Genomic DNA, 21,464 nt, shown 5'->3' on the forward strand with positions numbered 1-21,464 from the left:
CAGATGAGTGTCAGAAGAAGAACATCTGCTTTAAAAAAGCTGGCAGCATGTATCAGCTGAACCTGGTCCTTTTTATAACATGCACTCTTTTGTTTATCTTCTTCCTTATTCTTTTGTCATTTTTATGGCTGTGGCTAATATGGCTGGTTTCTTATATACAGTATAATGCAGGGACAGTATACTTTATCATCTATAACCTGGGGAAAAAAAAAGTTAAAGAAAATAATAAAATCTGTCAACTCTTTCATAGAATATGTGAAAAGTGATGTATTGCAACTGGGGCTGCAGACAGTTGCTTAGGGATTAGATCTACTTGCTTTTTGTTTTGAGATTGATTCTGTTCAAATGTCTTCTTAATGACAGTGCTATTTATCAAAGCTGCATATTCAAGAGTGGTGACAATCTGTACATCTTCTTGTCTTTCTTCGAATAAATCTACTTTTCTCTAGGAGGTGAAACTCATCTAAAAATTACACTACTGCTGATCTTTAAGTCAGTTACTACATCATCTTCTGAGGACTTTTTTCTTTATGTTTGAATCTCCACAAATAACACATGGTCTAGGCCCCAATTCAGAAATATACATATGCTTAAGTCCTATTGACTGTCTCCTGCTTAAAGATATGGACAGACAAGCACTTTGCTGCAGGGATGAAATTAAAGAAACCTCAACTCTCTACCCCCCTTTTTATACTTTTGAAGACAATTATCACTTTTGACTGACTAATTCCAGGCACTTAGGATAAGTATCCACCGTTTGCAGTCACTCCATATGCAGCCGAGTTTGCTCAGAAATGTGAATTTGTTCTTGCAGGATGTGTACTTTGGAGCATAAAGTTTGATACAGGCATCACAAGATTTTACATGAACTGCTGAAGTGAGCTCCCAGGTGCTAAAGTAACAACAAACCAGGAAAAATGGAATTATATTGTTACCAGGTCTATACTAATTTAACTCACAGGAAACTACAAGTATTAGCTGAGAGTCTTGACTACTACATTTCTACATAGAATCATAGAATCAGTCAGGGTTGGAAGGGACCACAAGGATCATCCAGTTCCAACTCCCCTGCCATGGGCAGGGACACCTCACACTACATCAGGTTGGCCAGAGCCTCATCCAGCCTGGCCTTAAACACCTCCAGGGATGGGGCCTCAACCACCTCCCTGGACAACCCATTCCAGGCTCTCACCACTCTCATGCTGAAGAACTTCTTCCTTACATCCAGTCTGAATCTCCCCACTTCCAGCTTTATTCCATTGCCCCTAGTCCTATCACTACCTGATAGCTTAAAAAGTCCCTCCCCAGCTTTCTTGTAGGCCCCCTTCAGATACTGGAAGGCCACAATAAGGTCACCTCGGAGCCTTCTCTTCTCCAGACTGAACAGCCCCAATTCTTTCAGTCTCTCCTCATAGGAGAGGTGCTCCAGCCCTCTGATCATCCTCGTGGACCATCCAATCTCCAGTTCTAGCTACATGAACAGTATTGCTGCTCAAGCTCAAATAGCCTTGGGGGAAGTCACTTCAGTGACACACCAGCACCACTGAAAAGAATGCTAAGTTATTAAAGTTTGCATGGTAGTGCAGAGCTTCATTTGTCCTAACAGGTAGAAAATCACAGTGGACCATTTCTGTACGAGTGAAAAACTCAATGTAGAAGAGGGAGGAAACTTTACGTTTTCATTCAGTGGAACAATGAGGGAAAATTACAAAGAGACAACTCTTCCGTTGATTCACTTCTCAGATGTGTGTGAGGACAGCTAAGGACTGTGAAACTTCACTGCACAGTAAAGTGAAAAGCACACTATTGCTCCTAAGATGCTTACTATTATTCTTCAATAATGCTTTAAATACAGAAACTTTTGAAGTTTCAGAACCCGATTATTTTGTTTTAGAATTCATAGAGAATTGTTTTGCGTTATCTCAAATACTTTTACAGGGGAAGGACTGGATGGCCATGTGGCATAGACCACCATTGCTCCTTTGATTTCATTTTACTATAATTGACACCCAGTTTCTAACCCAGTGAGAAAAAGTAACTTGCCTCCAGTCATACCCATGTGATAGAACCAGGAATAAAACCACAACAAAATAAAAACAATTTCTGACTGCCAGTGACAGGTGAATTAACTAATACTTCCTACAGGGTGCATCTACATTATCCTTCAGGAAAACCTCAAAGCCAAATTCCCAACCTTCCATACTATCTGATGCAGGAACACCCTTGAGGCTTCCCTGAGAGTGATTCTACTGGTGAGCCAAGAACTAAAAATCTCCATTTTGCTTACATCTTAGGGTACTCATAAGGGAACCAGTCACAGCTGGGTCCTATGAAGAGCCACAGGAGATTTAAAAAAACGAAAAAACCCAAACAAAACACCAAAACCAACCAACCAAAAACCTTACCCAGGTAAATAGCAATAAAAATTAAGGACCAAAGACACGCAAACCAGAATTGTTTTCTCTGCCTAAGTCATGGGATCAAAGACCACCCATTGCAGAACAGATGACTGGCTGAAAGGAAGCTAGTGTTAACTAGCTAGAACAAGTTGCTCTGCAATAACTGTGCACAGTGTTGCAGTTTATGGTAAATCTGATGATAACATACTCTGTGATAACAGTAAGCCAGTCTTTCAGGAAATGCCGAAGGGTCTTCATTTTTCTGTCTAAAGGTGCTGCAGTTGAAGTTCTTAGCCTGCAAGCACTGTAGCAGAGAGTCAGAGTAGCTATCAGCAATACCTGGCCTAACAACACCCATGTGAAACAGGGTGTCAGCTTTCATCAGGATGGCAATGCAGATTATGGAGTAGGACGGATTTGGGTATTCTAAAGCACCTCTCCTGACCACAGGACTGACTAACCCCATGGAACAATATTCCCCTAACACTTGAAAAGGGTGATGGTCAACACTTCTGACTACAACTGAGGTCTATGTTGACAACTAGAGATTCAGAGACAGTGGTGACCTGCCACAAAAGGCTCTGGAAATGGTATTCCACGTCTATAAATCAACAGCTCATTGCTGATCATCAGGGACAGCTGCCCCACTAGATGTGCACGACTAAAGCTTGCAACTGCACTGATGCTGCTGGTATGACATTTGTAATAGGATAGCCAGAATCTCTGCCACACTTAGAAAGGCTGTGGCTAGCACAGAAAAATGGCTGCATGGCCAGTAAGCAGGCTGTAATGCTGGCACTGCATTTCCTATGATGATTCATGACTTCTCTGAATGTCTGTTGGAGCTCCTATGGACTGAAATAGAGGAAAGGTGGCCAAAGATGTACAATGAAGTGTGGCAGATAGCATGTATATAAAGCAGCATGTGTTATGGTTTTAGGCCCAGATGCAGCTGAGCCCCATGCAGCTGCTCACACAATTGGCTGCTCCTCCCACCCCCTCTCCCCAGTAGGATAAGAAGGAGAAATTGGGAGAAAAATGCAAAAACCCTGCAGGTTGAGATAAGGGGAGTTTCACAGAGTGCTACAAAGAACAAACAAACAACAGAAATAACAACAATAGCAAAGAAGTAATATAAAATGCAGCTCAGTCATCCCATGCAGACCACACTTTGCTGCACCAAAACCCACTGCCAGACAAGCACTGCCAAGGCCTGCCCCAGTCCCACCCTCCCCTTTATATAGGCACGAGGTTTATGGTCCCACTGGCTGTTCAACTGGCCATCCTGGGCATGGTGCCTCCCAGCTCCTTCTGAAGAAAATTAACCCTATCCTAGCTGAACCCAGGACACATGGTAAATCATTTGATCTATATGACTCAAGTATGTTAGGCACAACTTGAATACTAGAAAAGCTTTGTTAAACACGGGGCAAGGGTTTGTATAAGCACTGTCAGTTGTTTGAGAGGTTTGAGTGTTTCTTCCACAAAGAATTTTTCTTAAGATTTAGTTGTATTTGAAAAACATCTCCAGAAAACTCTCATTTCTATCAACCGACGATCTTTGATGGCTTTGACCCATTGAAGCAGTTTTGGTATGAATAGGAGCCCTGGGCTTCATTCTGTTTACCTAAAAATTTCTAAAGTAGGATCTAGCCTGCCAAACTTGAAACTTGTCTAATTCTTGCCTAACCTTATGGAGAAAAATGAAGCAACCTCCTTAAGATCTTGAGGTCCTCACATAATAAAAAAGAGAACGGTAAAGCCACTAAATATTTCTCAAGGAAGATTCTTACTGTGTTTAGAAAAGTTTAACAATAAATTAGGAAGATAGCATCTCCCTCTGCAGGACTTCCAACACACCCCTCTGTATGGTTTCATACAGAATATTCTTCTTAGATACCAGTGCAATCTGGATACTCAGTTTATGTATTTTTAGGTCAGATCCTACCCCTGTAATTTTGGTGACTAGAATCAAACATCTATTGAGTAGTCTAATGGATTTTAATCAGACCACTTTTGCTTGAATGATTTGCTGGATTAGTGATTACAAGAGAAAGCATGAGCTGATGATCATAAGGTGTAAGTGCAGTGTCAGGTTACATAGGTTCTGTTTCTGGCTCTGGTACCTCTGTTCTGTGCCTTATACAAATCACAATATATACGTATCATCCTAATTTTATGTAAGCATAAAAATTATTATCAGCCTTTGGAAAAATACTGAATTATATAGACAACTTGTTCTTATTATACACTTCTGATGAACTTTTGGGGAAGCCTCAGAATAGGAAATATCAGATTCTTCAGGCTGCCAGGCTTCACAGTGAAGAGTGTCATAAATGCAAAATGTAATGCTTAAGCTTTAGAAGGTTAAATCGGTAATAATTAACCTTGCTTCTCTTTTTCATATGTACAAAAGAAAGATCAAAGACCTGTAACAGTCCATTAGGACTGTTACTTAAAATCCAGAGAACTAGAAGGTGCTTTCTGTGAACAGTATTGTTCTTAAAGAAAAGCATCTCTGAAATTAACAGAAAAGGGCTCCTTCAGTTCTGTACATCCATAAATTTTATTTCATCATAAGCATTTCTAGTTTTACCATGGAAGCAGCAAATGGCCCATTACCAAAAGAATCTTCCAGTGAGAAGAGAGAAGTTGTATGCCAGAAGAGCACAAGTTAAAATTAAAATCAAAGTAAGCAGCCTTTTATTTGTAAAAGATGGAATTGTAAAACAGAGCAAGAGGGAAAACTTACAGTTTACATATTTTTCCAGCAGTGTATTCCTGAAAGTCAGATCCATTACCTGCATGATATTCCTTTGCACCACCTCTCCTCTATCTCAACTACCATAACATCCCCCAAAGCACTGCCTCGATAGATAATCCAAAACTATATTTAAATTATGCCCAACTAGCAACAAAATTCTATTCTATTCTTTATCACCCCCTAAAAGTGATGTATCAAAGCTTTCTGGGAATGTGAATCACCATCCCTATGAAGCACAGTGTTCACTACTGGCCTGCTGCTGCCCACAGTACATCAACCAGCCAGCAGAAGGCTCCCTCACCCACCGAGAGCCGCAGGAGCATCTCCTGAGCAGCCCGAGCCCGGGCGGGAGAGCCGGGCAATGGGCAACAGCCGCAGGCTGGCTGGGCAGGAAGGGCCCGGCAGGTCCCCCGGCTGCAGGAGGACACACACACACTGTCGCTGGCAGTGGCCGGCGGCAGGAGGGAGGAGGCTGCAGCCTGAAAACGGGGCATGGAGTGAGGAATCTCAACAAGATAGTTATTTTTTCACTCTCGCACTTGACTCTCTGATACCCATTATCTACTGATTATTTGCTTTTGGTTTTCATAATCAAGGCAACCATGACTAGCATATTTCCTCTCTTTATTTCTGCCTTTTAAATGAATTCTTGGTTACTCAGTGTGCAGGAATCTATAGCTGACAGGCTTGTATCACTTTCATCTGCACATGTGGTACACTCAAAGCACAGGGTATGTTATGAGAACTTCAGTGATATCTTCGATATGGCTGATTATCCCAAAAGCTGTCCTGCTTGATATTTGTATGTTTTATTAACAGCTGAAATACAGAGGGCTGAATTAATCTCTGTGCCAAAAGCTAAGCTTGCATCAGATGACAGAAAATGAAATGCAGTTGTACATTTCTTTTGCATTTCCTCTGCATCAAAAGTGCAAGTCACAGCACCCTTGAAGATTCCCCTGCTTCCCAGGGCTGCACAAGACTTTCCAACAATTCTTGAATCTATGAACTGCACCAGCACAGAGAATGTCTGTCAATATACTTTTACTCCCCCCAAAAGCCTCTTTCTCCTGACAGCACAATGGTGACCATTTCAAATCTACTCCAGCTAAAAAATGGCTTTGCACTGAAAACTTTCAGTGAGTTACTTATGGGAGCTTTACAGCACCCTTACGTAAAGGAACCATGAGCCACAGATGAGTCAGGCTCAAATAGAATGATTTGCAAAAGGCCACGCAGTAAGTAGCAGGGAGGACATGAACCCCAGACTAAGAGCATGTTCCATTGTGCTTGGTTTTGCCAGTGCAAAAAACAGTTCCAGTGCACAAAATACACAATTTCCTCCTCTCCCAGCCTCAATAAAGAGACAAGCAAAAATAGTTTTCTATCATGTATTACAGCTGCCTAGCAAACTGACCTACATGTCTGACTTCCAGAACTTTATGGAAAATTGTAACTTCCCATTGCAGACAAAAATATAAAGCACCTTTTAAAGAAAACCTTATATCCACACTGTTCTCCTTCTTGGGAGGAAACTTCAGTCTAATGAAAACTTTGAAGTGAGCCTTGGGTTTGTTACAATGGAGTAACCTGATTAGAAAATCATGCAAACTCTTGTTGCTCTTTAGCTGTATTCCCCCACAGGCTGTACTATAGCTCTCTAACCAGTCCCACAGCATTGAATGATGTCATGGGATCTGCAGCTCAGCGAGATGAAAGGGATAAAGCGGAACCCGCTGGCACTGGGGAAAGCTTCCAACACACAATCCACAACACAGCTTGGGAACTCAAAAGCTACAGATCCAGCCACTCAACTCTAAGCATTTCAGAACTGTGTGCATTCTCCCAGCACAAGAAAGGAAAGAAGGGGGGGGGGGAAGCTAGTGATCGATTTTCAACAAAAGAAACGGAGTACTGAAAGGCAGAATTTAAGAGTGCAACTACCTGCTGGAAAAGGAGCTCTTTTTCCTCTCCAAAGCACTGCCTTTGATGTATGGCAACTGATCACTGATCAGATTACAGGCATTTGGTCTCAGTGCTCGTCTGCCTTTGATCTGCATGGTTAATTTTATTTTCCCGGATTTGGAGTTTCGTCTGGGCTTGTGCTGACATACTTTTTTTTCCTTTTTTTTTTTCTTTCTTTTTTTTTTTTTAAGGAGGTAAAAGCCTTTAATACACAAGCTCAGGCAGTGTGAAATCAAGCTGCAGAAAGACCGGGCACTGGAAAACTTCATCAGATAACAGGTACTGGATTTTGTCCTTTTTTTCTGCAGTTTTGTGTTGCAAGACTTTAGGAAATTATAAAGTCCACGTAAACAATAATACTACACATCACTATGTGCATAAAGTTCAAAAGATTATATATAATTTATGCAGCAATTTTTATTTGCAACTCTTAGGCAGCACTATATTGAGAATAGACTAGAAGACAGAGACAATTGAAAACTGGAGCAAAATTTTTTTTTCCTCTGTTTGGGTGGGTTTATAAGATTTTGATGTGCAATGCTCATTCCTACTGTCTATAGTTTTGTAAAGTTATATTCAAATGCAAATATTACATGACTTAAGGGAGTATTTATTTTCTAAGACCAACCATATTTACTACACAGTGTGCATACTATATTTTGCTCTGTGTGTTTAATAAACTGTGTTTTTCTTCAAGCAACAATTTTAACCCTAATAGTTCCATACTTGATATGAAAAAGTATCATCTTACATAAGTTATTAGAAATAAGTGTATACCATGATATCCTTATATACAAAAGGATAATTGTTGTATTTCAACTGTGCCATATGAAAAGAAACTAATATTTTACCCTCATGACAGAAGTTTCCTTTAAGGCATTTTAATACAGATATTAAAGAAATCTTAAACTTGTCTACAGCAAACACCTGAGTTTGCTGAACTTCATAGGAGTTTTGCTCCTATTCCAGTGATAGTTTCTATTTACAGTAATTTTTATTCTGTTCTTCAAATTTATATTTATGAACATGGACTGTGCCTAGGAAAATTTAAGACATCTACTCCAGAAATTCATTATAAAGGAACCATCATCAGAAGATTAAGGATTATTTACTATACAGCTGCAGTTTTAAAGGGCCAGATTTTCAGATGAGTTTGGGACAAATCCATGAGTGTTCTGTGCCTGCAGCTGGAACCAGTCTATTAAAAAAAACTCAAGCTTATTCTGTAGGTATGAAAATATAATTTAGATTTTCAGAAGAACTCAGAACTCATAATTTGGTACAGACTTGCAAAGAAGTTCAGCATTCCAGACATGGAGCTCTTTGAAAATCTAGTCTTAATTGTGGATGGTGAGTTCTTCTGAAATACTGACCTTATATCTATATTCTTATATCCAAATGTAAGTGTACACAAATTTTAACTACAGCTGTTTACTAACAAATTACAACTAAAAGTCAGCAAAACTGATAGCTGTTACATATTGTTTGAAAGCTATTTTAAACAGGTTTATCTGTCCACAGGGCCCTCAAGATGTTCATATTTTAGTATCCACCATAGCAACATGCAAACTCAATTTTTAACAGTTGGCTTGCATCTGAATAAGATTAAGTTATCAACACTTCCAGATAAATGTAGTCAGCTTTCATGAGTCATGCTGTAAACTTTGTTTCTTCTAATTAAGAGTATATTTGTATATATAAATTTTAAGTTTACTGAATATCAACAGATAATATGCCAGACATAGATTAACAAGGCCTGACTCGGTATCATTTACTTTTCTATACCACCAATTAATTCATATTCTGACTTAACAACTCAATTACATTATAAGGAAAGTAATTAGCTCTGCATGAATAATGTGTGTATAGCTTTCAAGGATGAGTATTTTTAAGGCATAGATAAAACAGAATTTAGTATTTTTCCTTAAATGACAATGATGTACTAAAACATTTTTCTGTAACACTGAAAAGAAGGGTCTATTTATTTATTAACCCTACACTTCACTAATTAGCTTCTCCACCTTTCCAGTCCTCTCTTACTTGTTGCTAGTTTTCCAACATGTACATTTATTTCCTGAGGAAAACTTTCTAAACCTCTGTTTGCAGAAAAGTAGAAAGAGAATTAGATTTTTTAAAACCATGTAAGGCTTCTCTTTCCTCAGAAGTCAAAATAGCTTTGTGAATCTAATATAATTCAACTATCACTATACAGATCTGACCCATCACACAAACGGATAAGGCTGTGCACAGAAGTAACACCAGTTAATTAGGTAGATTAAGTAGGACTCTCATATATAAATATTTGCAATATTTAGGCCCTAGAAATGCATTTCAGAAACAAAAATTCTTTTCATTTTGCAGAAAGTCCCTAGGATTCTAAGTAGTCTTCCCACATACTTAAGCACAGATGGGTGTTAACCCATTTAAAGTGAAAAATATCTTTGCTTGTCTGCATATAAGTGAGACTGAAATAAAAGCACAGTTGGATATATTTAAGTATGGGAGGGAGAGGATTTTCAGGATTTTTGTTATTTTAAATAGCAGTTCTCTGACAGTTTAGTCTTTCATTGATCTGACTTTTAAAGATTAAATAATAACAATACTTGGCACTTGCAACTTTGCTTTTACAAAGTGCTGTATAAACATTAATTAATCCTCAGGCTTAAGTCTTCATAAAGAAAAAGTTCACAATGCTTTCTCAAGCAAATTTGACTAGGAAACTCACAAGTATATAATTATTTATTAATATATCTTGAACAATTTCTGGTTATAACTAGAGCCATTTCCAAACAGTGCATCTTAGATAATATCATAAACATATTTTAACGTTTGTAATAGTTAAGACTATCAAAAGACATTGCACAGTTATACTGACATCAGTTTCCAACAGCTGTCATAACAAGAGTAGATCTGTCTCACAGCTGACTGGGGGAACTGTGTTAGCATCTGAGATATGCAGATAACAACTTCCTACTGCTGTACAATTTCTGCTTCCATATCAGATATGTCACGTAATTTAGTCTTATCAAAGGGGTCAGCTGAAACTACTTCCCAAATAATTCTTTCTTGTTCACTGTAGTGAGAATCTCTACACTTACATCTATACTAGTTGCTCTAACAACTAAGAAGCATCATGATTTAAATCAAAAGAAACCCTGCAGTTTTCAGTATCTTTCAGTGATGAACAGCAATAACTCATCCATTTTACGTTTAGAGGAAATATTTCACATCCTGCAACAGGGGCTGAATGTTTAAGTTTCAGTGTTATGGATGTCTTGCTGATCTTAATTCATTGGCATAGTAACCCCCTGTCTGATGAGAGCCTTAATGTTTCTTTATATGGTAATCCTCAGTGTTTAGCCAACACTTTAAGATCTGTGGGATGTTTTAATGCACTTGTCTAACATTAGCTTGTCTATATTAAAATGGGTATCTGAAACACACACGATGAATCCGCTAAGAAAAACTTATGCAATACATTTCACTGATGTGTACAGAAAACAGATAACATACAAACCAGTTGTCTGCAAATAGCAAGAGGATGTTGTATGCCCGGTACTGTGCAGCAGCTGCCATTCGCAACAGATGTGCTGCCGTTGTACTCTAGCTTGCTGTTCCCCACTGAAATTCCAGACCCTTACAGAGCTCCTTCTGGCAAGCATCCTGAAGCAAAGCTCTTTGCATGCCCATTTAAAGACAATTAAATGAAAATGCCTTTAAATTCTGACTTAATTATTAAAAAAAAATAAATTTGGAAACAACTCATTTTGCAGCAATCATTTCTCTCTTTCCAGACAACTCACTGTATTTCAACAAGCACTACTTGTTTTTAGAAAAGTCCGTGCAGCTGGTGAACTCCAAAACTTTATCTCTGTGAGAAGTTCCCAAAGTTTCTGTTTATTTTAAAATGTTTTACTGCCATCTATATCCGTTAGTTCAATCTCTTTAGAACCTCCACTCCCAGTGTATCCATACGATTGTTTAGACTGTAGTCCTATCATTAACCTTTTCATTAGAAAAGTAAAACTGATGACCTCAACCCCCTGCAGTAGCAGTTCTTTCACCAAGGACTCCAAGACTGGTTTCACCAGTGTTGGAGCATCACTAACTTCAGGGAAGCTCGTAATTTACATCACAGTATGTAGCAGTAAACTATACCCCTTAGAGTGAACATAAAAAAGTTTAATCTCTGTGAAGAGCTGGATGTCTGAACTTGAATTTGGTATTGACACTACACTCATAGCTGGGTAACTTGTCACCTGCAGAATGTAAAAATATTTCAGATTTTGAGCTAGAAAAAAAAACCCCAAACCTACTGAACTACTTTGTAGAGAATTTCACAGTCCATTATCAAGGGGCATCCATCATGTTCTTTGCGCAGGATAGGTGGGGAAGATGTTGGTGAGCTACCAGGACTCCTACACCTGCTGCAAAATGCTTTGCCCAGTCCTATTCGCAACAGTCAACGGTCCGGGGCTTGGCGGCCATAAGCACTTCTAAGCTAGGGCTCCTACTGGGAGAGATCAGGAACACCAAGGCTGCAATCCCTAAAGCACACGGGGGCTCTGGAGACACTCTGGCAGCTGCAGCCTGCAGCGAACACCTAGGTGCGCAAAGCCTCAGCTATCATCCTGGCACAAGGGTGCCTCGCTTGTGATTCACTCTGGTTTGCAGCACTAGTACAAGGCACAGGCCACCAGGCACTCTTGTCCCGCTAGGAAGCAGACCGAAGCGGGAGGAAAGCAGACAACCCACCCCTCACAAGGCGCCAGGCCTGACGACCTCGGCCACACCGCCTCTCCCTGCCACGCCTGCCTCCGCCGGCGCGCGCCTCCTCGCCATGGGGCACGTGGGCCGCGGTGCTGCTGATTGGCTGCCTCCGGTCACCTGAGCCCGGCCCCTCCGGCGGAGGAGGGAGGGGAGCGGCGCGGTGTTGCCAGGGTGACGGGACGGGAGAAGCTGGAGGGAGAGGAGGTGAAGGAGGGAGTGGGTTGCGGCGTTAGTGCTCGTCAGTGGCGGGCGGCGCTCAGCCCCAGCGGCCGCCAGCGGCTCGCGGCGTGGCAGGTGGGTGCGTGGGAGATCAGAGGGGACCAATCCCCTCAGCCTCGGAACGTGTCTGGCCCTTCCTTTTCCTCAGAGGGGTGCTCTTCGTCCCCTTCTGCGGGCAGGACGGAGGTGCTGAGGCGAGCGTGCGCGGAGCGGCTGTTGAGAGTGAACAGCGGAGTCCCCGGGGCTCCGCGCAGTTTTCCTTCGTCACCCATTGGGGCAAGGGCTAGCCTGAGCGCTGACCCGAGAGTACGGAGTACCCGCAGTCCAGCTGGACGCTTGGTACCGGCCCGCTCTGCCCTCCTGTTGCGCGTAGGGCCCGCTGCGGCCGGACGGGAAGATGATGGGAATGACCCTCCGCTGAGAGCGCAGGCTGTGGGGGCGAAGAGGAGAGAAAGCGGAGTGGAGGGCCCCGCTGGATCCCTTCTTCCCCGAGATGGGTTAGGCTCTGCCGCTCACTAATCGGCCCCTCTGCCCCGAGTCATCCCACAGTGGGATGATCCCACATGAAGGGCACCGCGCAGCAAAAAGGTGGCAGCTGATGCTGCTGGGTTCTGCAGGTCTCGACAATCCGAGGGTAACTCCGCGCCCCAGAGTGAGGCGAACAAAAAGCCATTGAGAACTGGGCTTTCTTGTTCACAAGTCCTTCTTGTGTCTATTGCATAAATAACTTGCTGTTTGCTTCAAACAATTTTGGAGCTGGAGTTGAAGGAGCAGGAGCTGGTAACTTTTTCACTTGGGTGGTTAGAGGTTGAAAAGCCACAATTATGGTTCTGTTAGAAAAACTTTTGGTCGTTTGACTTCCCTTCCTTATGTCTCTCTCCATTAATCTGACCTTGAAATGAAAGCTTTACCTGATATTCATGAAAAATCTTGATAATACCTGTGATGTGATTATACTTAGAACTACTTTAAATGAATGCTTTTGTCAAATTAACAAACAGGGTCTAGTAACATTTAATCTGAGCAAAAGAGGGAAATGAATTTACTTTGTAGGTAGGGTTTTTTTTTTAACTTCTGTATAATGTCTTTCAAGTGCCCTTTCACCATCTGATGTAAACCAAGTTAGGTATGCTACCTGGAAGCTTTTGGCCATATAAGCAAAGGTTGGTTTGGTGGGGGTTTTTTTGTTGTTGTTTTGGTTTGGTTTTCTTTCTTTCTTTTTTTTTTTAAATGAAAGTAAACTTCTTTATTAATTCAGTATTAAGACATTTGAATTGTCAGTTAAGGAGGCAATAAATTTTTTTTTCTGTTTCCACAGCTTGAGGTTTCAAGCTAAATAAAAGAGAATAGTGAGAGTGAAAGTAACTCATGTCTGTACTTTTTAAGACATTGTATGCTGTCCAAAATTGCTAAAGGGTGGCTTCTAACACAAGGGCATTGCATCATTGCAGTAGTTACTGTATTAACCAGCCCAATGCTTTGTGATTATTAAAAACTACTTTGAAACATAGCTGTTAGTGTACTTTGGCGTAAATGAAATATAAATATGAGAGTGGCATTCTCATTATATTGTATTGCTTATTCACCTCTCTAAGCACAAATATGTACAAATGCAGCTCTGTGCTGATGTTCCATCTTCAAACTACTGTCTCCTAGAAGTTGAGTGAGATGTATTAAACAAAAGGAGCGATGTTTTTTTACCATGGTTTGATGCTGAAGTACAGATTTGTTCCTTTTTTTTTTTTAATGGATAGTCTCACCAACTTCAATGGGATTAGGAGTTCTTGTGTAAATAAGAGTTTATGATCCTCTGAAAACTTTTAAGTGTAGAAAAAACGTCACCACATTGAACCATTATTATAGTATTTTACTATAGTTTCTAATTAATGTTAGTCTGAATATGTTAAAGAACATGGGTGATGAACTATTTTACGGTGTTTTGCCAGCATGAATTTGGAACGTTGTTTATAAGTAGGAACACCAGGGATGAATTATTAGAGTTCATTCTCAAGCTCTGCTGATAGTATACTTTCCTGGACACACTGGAATATAATGTATCCTGTTAATGCTGTTTGTGATAGTGAAGACACTGCAGATATGCTTCTTCAGGGTGTTATCACCATTCCTGTGAAGTCAGGTACTTCAGCTAACATAACTCAAAGCATATGGTACTTGGAAGGAGCACAAATATTTCCTGGCTATGTGTAAATTTCTTTTCTCTCCTGCTTCAGCCCTTAAAATAGATATAAATATTTTCTACCACCAGCCATGTTCTGACTTTAATCTGCTATATGTATCTTTACAAAACTAGAAATAAATTTATAGTTACCTAATTTTGTACTACTGAATGTATGGTAGCTTCTGAAAAAAATAGATTTATTCAATACAATATTTAATGGGATGAGTGCTACCTAGCTGACAGTATTATTTAAATTTTTTTCTGCACGTAGTCCTTCTCCGAGCGATTGAAGCAAATGTGGTCAGACAAGACCTCATTTACTTCACAAAGGGCAAGATACAAAGGGAAGATGTTCTAGAAGTATGAGATGGAATAACAATATGTAGCTCTGCAGTGGAAGTTCTTGTCCCTAACTCGTTCCCTTTGTCTTTGTCATTGCAGCAGCGTAAGTACTTTCCCTTCTCTTGTTTCTTGCCCGTGAGGCACTGACTCTGCTAAAGCCATCTGCCACTCCTTGTCATTTTATTGCATGCAGTTGACAGCTGCAGGTGGGGAAATGGGGTGGGGAAGAAGGGAGCTGAGATTTTATTAACTGGATGCCAGAGACCTCTGTTGGCAAGATAAGATGATTATATTTTCATCCCTCTTTCTTCTAGAACTTCTCGGAGTACTCTTTGCCAGAGTTGCAGAGGATGAAAAGTGATTGTCAAGTATAAACGTCAAATCAAATATGATAAACTTGTAAGGTCTAGAAAAGTTAAGTGAATTCCATGTTGGAATCCTTCACTCCTAAAGTTTTGCTTAGAAGATGAATGATAGCGACTTCAAAGTTGTGATGCTTAACATGTATGAAAAACCTGCTAGTAGGCCTCATGATGCCTTGAGTCTTGAGCTGATCTTTCATGGTGAAACTATTTTTTTGAAGAGAAGGAAGAAATGTTTTTCTAACAGATTGACACTGAAATAGAATGACTGTTGCTGGGGCAAGCAAGTAAACACAGGAGTAAATTATGGAGAACAGCAGATTCTAGAACCCCAGAAGGCTGGATGTTCTTAATTTCACAATACATTTATTACATGTTCCTAATTTATTGTTTCTTATTGCTCTCTTTATGCATATGCAGAATTGGCCCCACAACCTTATAACTATGCAACCACATTTCTTAATGGAAGTTCTGTATCATGAGTTCAGTACATTACCAATGATGACTGTTTTTCCCTGAGTTTTGGGCATTGATATTACTGTTAACCTAAAAAGGTTTGTTTGGAATGGTTACTGGCCTCAAAAGAACTGTCCACAGCTTTATTTCATTTAATAAAATTGAGGATAATGTGACTCAGCCTTGTAAATACCAGTATCTGAGGAAGAACAATAAATCTTTAAATGTATTGAACTTATGTTTAGTTGCACATATTTTAGAGGCAAAACCTTCTTGTAGCTACTTCTTACTTGAATGCATATGAGGTGAATGGCATGTGTCCAACAGACATCAGTGTAATGCCACTTGATATTGAGAGAACAAATTTACCCAATGGCAACCTATTATTAAGTGCTGCAGTGTCTGCTTTTTAAGCAGGGCTTTTAACAAACTGGAGACAGAAACAGGAAACAAGCAACTGGCACAGTTAGTCTCTGTCAAGACTTGCTTTCAAATACAATGAGTTATTAATCTGCCTTAACCATTTGCATTATTTTTACCAAAATGTAAAGAAAAAGGTTTGGTTTTTTTTTTTTGGTGGCACTTGTAAGTGTGGGTGGTTTGGGTTTGGGTTTGTTTTTTTTTTTGGGGGGAGCGGTTGTTTTGGGGGGTTTTGTTTATTTATGTACGCCAGTTCATGTCTTTCTTATGTGTTATAGCCAGTGTATGGCCTTTCAAGGTTTTTTTGGTAGGAATTGGGACAATAAATATAATTTTATGATACAATAGCACAGGCATTCATACATGTCTACTGAAATGAGCTGAACGTATTTTGATGCTACCAAACCTACTGGAGTGCACTGAAGTTTAAGGCCTACCTACTATAACTTATTTTGGAGAATTTGTTGATTTTAAAATTAGCTAGAAGATATCTCATATTACATTGTAAACCTAAATCTAAGTAACTGCATCGTGCACCTCATGATCAATCAACAAATTTGAAGCTCAGTAAAATGTGGAGATGAGTTGGAGAAATATGTGATAGATTGATGCCAGTTCTAAACCATTTGATTTTAGAAATTTTCTGTTTTAGAACTCCTGATGTTTGAGGGTGTTGCATTTGGCAAGAGTATTATAAAGGCAGTAGATTTTCTTATAAATAGAAAATATTTCACAGGTGCAATAAAATTTCTGCACCTAAGTCAACAAAATGTGTTTCAGTACATCATGCTTCTCCTTCTGCTTTCTATGTTCTAAAAATCTTTGAGCTACATGCTATAAGATCATCTTGTAACAGATATGGCAACTCCAAAACTGAAAGATGAGCTGTCAACATAATCAGCAATATTTTTAACACTGCTTGGTTTTTTTTCTTATTTCAAATGTAAATCCAGAGTATTACAAGTATAAAAATACATCATTAGCTCTATTTCAATATTGATTTTAATAAATTGATTATATGCTATTTTTTTTTCCTCTACATTAAATCTTCAGGTTATTGCATACTGGAAAAAGTGTATAGGGTGAATGTGAGTTCATTACATAAAGCTACTATAGTTTTATTGGCATAATATGGCAAGTACTGAATCTGCTGCCCAGTTAATCAGGGTGTTCTTAATTTTCTCTATTTTTTCATTGCTCAGATGATGTGCTCATAAAAAATACAGACTGTTTAGATTATGCCTCAGCTCAATATTTTAGATCATTAGTACAGTTCATCAGTATATACAAAAATATACAATTATGATGATACTAAATTATTTTTTGATATGTCACACATCTGTTTTCAGCAGTAAAACTAAATCTTAAAATTTGAAATAAATTATACTTTTAACCTTTTAAAGAATCCTATTTTTAAAATTTAAATCCTATATTTTAAATATAGATGGTCAGAATTAAATTAGAACTGTGATGTGTTTTGTTTTATTAACAATAATATTAAGGAATATAGTAACTGTAAATGCATACAACTTGAAATAGTTACTTGACATTCAGTTCTAAGCATCTTGGTTATATTAACAGCTTTATTTCTTTTGCACACCTACCTAAAGATTTGTTTCCTATAGCATTTAAGAAAGCATATAAATATTTAATTTTCCACTCAATATCATTATATAAAGTCAAGAATCAATGGGGATTTTTCTCAGAAATCCTTTTTGGTTTAGCATGATTCTTTGAATTAATATAAACAGTTTGTCATTTGTCTTTTAGACTTTTAGTTTCATTATTTTGTCTTCTCTGAAATACGTTTGTTTTGCAGTACTGTTTTTCTATAATACTGTGCAGAGATGTGTATTTTATTACTATTGTTAGTTCTTTCAAAATCTTTTCATAATATTACCACTCATGAATTTCTGCAGCATTCCAAAGTATAAAAATTGACCAGCAGCAAGCTTAAATCTTTCTTGATAGCTTTTCAAGCTTACTGAATTGCAAATTTGTGTGTTGACTAATCAGTTTTTACTTGGCAAATGTTCAGTTACTATGTAGCCACAAGATATGTTGTATGTATGTTTTCGGCTCTCTTGTTTCTTTCCAAACGTAGATGAGAAAATGTTTCTTGAAACTTCTGACTTCCCTTAACAGTATTTTTACTGTCTCTGTCCACTATTTGATTTCTGCTATTACTAGAAACTGTTTTGTTCTTGTATGCTTTGGATCTTACATGCCCTCTTTCCCTGCACTAGCATTGTCAGCCTCTCATGCCAACCTTGTGCATTTGCTAACTTTTAGTTTGTTGACTCTTTTCCATTTTCCTATTTGTTTTACAGTACTTTTTTCATAAGATTGTTGTATTTGATTTATCTAGAAGACATTATGAAATTTTTCAATTTCGTTTTCCTCTGTCTTCCCCCCCCCCCCACCGACTCTAAAAAGCAAGGAATGTCAAATATTATATCTGTATGTATTTGTATTACTTGACAGTGTATCTTCATTTTTACCCATTGACATGCAAGTAATCTGATAATTGCCAGTGGCCCATAGACTATTACCATCACTAAGTGAGAAATAACCATAAATATGTAATCTTGGCTTTCCTGGAGAGTGGTTGCTGATGTTCCTCTTTGCCTCTTCTGTTCTTCTCAGCAGACTTTAGCTCTTTTTACACTTTAAAATACAATTTATCTTAAGATATCAATAGTACCACTGAAATATGCTTTCTTATTATTGATTAGAATTCATGCAGTGAAATGGTATGTTAATTTTAGTTAATGCTCATTGTATATTTTTTGAAATGTCTTATGCTTGCTATATTTCCATGTTGTAAAGCGTTTTGCAGCTATTTTTACTGCTTTTCTATGCTACTTTCCTTATGGCTTGAGTTCCATCCTCTCAGTCAGTTTCTTCTACTGTTAAATGATAAAAGCTACTTACTTGGTCTTTTAAAGCAGTGCAATGAAGTCCTTAAGCACTGAAGTAGACCAGAAATGTTTTAAACATTAAACCTCAGGAACAGGCTGTCCCTGTGTACCAAAAGACAAGATGTTGAGGAAGAAGGCTGGCCTGACATAATAGAGACGTTTGGTTGCTGCTTAGGGGAAGAAGAAGAGTTTCTGGTCATTGGAATAAGAGGCAGGCCACTCTGGAGGACTCCAATGTTGTTGTGAGGCTATGCAGGGTGAAGATTGGGAGTACTGAAGCCGAGTTGCAAATTATTTTGATTTTGTTAAAGAGAACAGGAAATCCTTCTAGAAATATATTAGCAGCAAAAGGAGTTCTAAGGAGAATCTCTGTCCTACGTTGGATGCAGGGGGGAACATAGTGGTAAAGGATGAGGAAAAGTCTGATGTACTTAATACCATCTTTAGTAGCCAAACCAGTTGTTTGCTGGTTACCCAGCACCCTGAACTGGAAGATAGGGATGGGGAGCAGAATGAAGCCCCTATAATGTAAGATGAGTTTGTCAGTGATCTGCTGCACCACTTAGACATGCACAAGTCTATGGGGGTGGATGGCACTCACATGGGGGTACTGAGAGAACAGCCAGAAGTGCTCACCAAGACACTTTTCATCATTTAACAGCAGTCATGGGGAGGTCCTGGCCAACTGGAGATTGGCAAATGTGATGGAAGGAGGATCTGGGTAACTGCAGACCTGTCAGTCTGACCTCAGTGCCAGGGAAGGTAACAGAGCATATCATCCTGAGTGCCATTATGCAGCACCTGCAGACAACCAGGCCCAGTTACCATGGGTTCATGAAGGGCACAGTTGCCTCCTACAATAGGGTACCTCCTGAGTGGATGAGGGAAAATCTGTGAATGTTGTTCACCTGGACTTTAAAGCCTTTGACACTGTCTCCCACATCCTCCTGGAGAAACTGACTGTTCATGGCTTGGACGGGTAGATGCTTCACTGAGTGAAAAACTGGCTGGATGGCTAGACCCAAAGAGTGGTGGTGAATGGAGTTAAATCCAGTCGGCAGCCAGTCACAAGTGGTGTTCCCCAGGGCTCAGTACTGGGGCAGTTCTGTTTAACATCTTTATCAATATCTGGAAGAAGGATTTGAACGCACCCTTAGTAAGTTTGTAGATAACACCAAATTGGATGGGAGTGTTGATATGCTCAAAGGTGGAAAGGCTTTGCGGAGGAATCTGGACAGCTTGGACCAGTGGGCTGAGGTCAATCATACGAGGTTTAACAAGGCTAAATGCTGGGTCCTGCCCTTTGCTCACAACAACCCCATGTAACTCTACAGACTTGAGGGAGAGTGGCTGGAAAGCTGCTTGGCAGAAAAGGACCTTTAGATGCCTGAGCCAGCAGTGTGCTCAGAGGTGGCCAAGAAGGCCAACAGCAACCTGGCTTGTATCAGAAATAGTGTGGCCAGCAGGATTAGGGAAGTGCTCTTACTCCTGTGCTCAGCACTGGTGAGGTTGCACCTTGAATACTGTGCTCAGTTTTGGGCCCCTCACTGCAAGAAGGACATTGAGATGCTGGAACATGTCCAGTAAAAGGTACTGAGACTGGTGAGGGGTCTTGAACACAAGTCCTATGAGGAGTGGCTGAGAGAGTTGGGGTTGCTTAGTCTGGAGAAGAAGAGGTTGAAAGGAGATCTCATTGCTTCCTACAACTACCTGAAAGGTCATAATGAGATGGGGACCAGCCTCTTCTCCCAGGTAACAAATGATAGGATGAGAGGAAAGGATGTTAAGCTGCTCCAGGGGAGGTTTAGATTAGATATTAAGAAAAATTTCTTCACTGAAATTTGGTCATTGGGCAGTGGAACGGACTGCCCAGGGAAGTGGTGGAGTCATCATCTCTGGAGGTGTTTAAAAGATGTTTGGATGAGGAGCTGAGGGACATGGTCTCAGAGTTGTGTACAGGGAAATATTAGGTTTGGTTGGACTAAATGATCTTGGGGCTTTCCCAATCAGGCAATTCCGTGATTCTATGATCAAGTGACAAAATGTGAGGAAATGGGAAGTTTGCCAGGGAAACTTCAGGTTGGATATTAGGAAAAATTTCTTTACTGGAAGATTGGTCAGGTGTTGGAATAGGCTGCCCAGGGAGGTGGTGGAGTCACAGTCCCTGGAGGTGTTAAAAAAAATGTAGACGTGGCTTTTTGGGGCATGGTTTAATGACCATGGTGATGTTAGGTGGACAGTTGGCCTTGATGATCTTAGAGATCTTTCCCAACTGAAGCAATTCTATGAGTGTTTTTCTCACCTGGCTGAAAGCAATGACATTTTATTACTGTCATATATGTGGAATGGAATCAAATTCAAATGGAATGTTATGTAGGCTGGGTTGATTTATTCTTTTCTTCTTATTGCTGCTACATAGTTTATATTTCTGAACTAAAAGTTACGCTTGCATTTCCACATAACTAACAAAGCCAAACAGTAAGACACTAGAAATAAACACAAAACCTCAAATAAACAAAAGGAAAGTAAACAGAAAAAAAATTCTGTTGCCCAAGCACAATATTCTTAATGATTGGGGGGTACAGTTCATTGATTTTAATAATACAAAAAAAAACCAAAAACCAAACCAAAACCCCAAATCTCAAATGAAAACTTCCTTTCCATGGC

The sequence above is a fragment of the Indicator indicator genome, chromosome 1 (genome assembly GCF_027791375.1).
Source record: "Indicator indicator isolate 239-I01 chromosome 1, UM_Iind_1.1, whole genome shotgun sequence".
In the NCBI taxonomy this organism is placed as follows: domain Eukaryota; kingdom Metazoa; phylum Chordata; class Aves; order Piciformes; family Indicatoridae; genus Indicator; species Indicator indicator.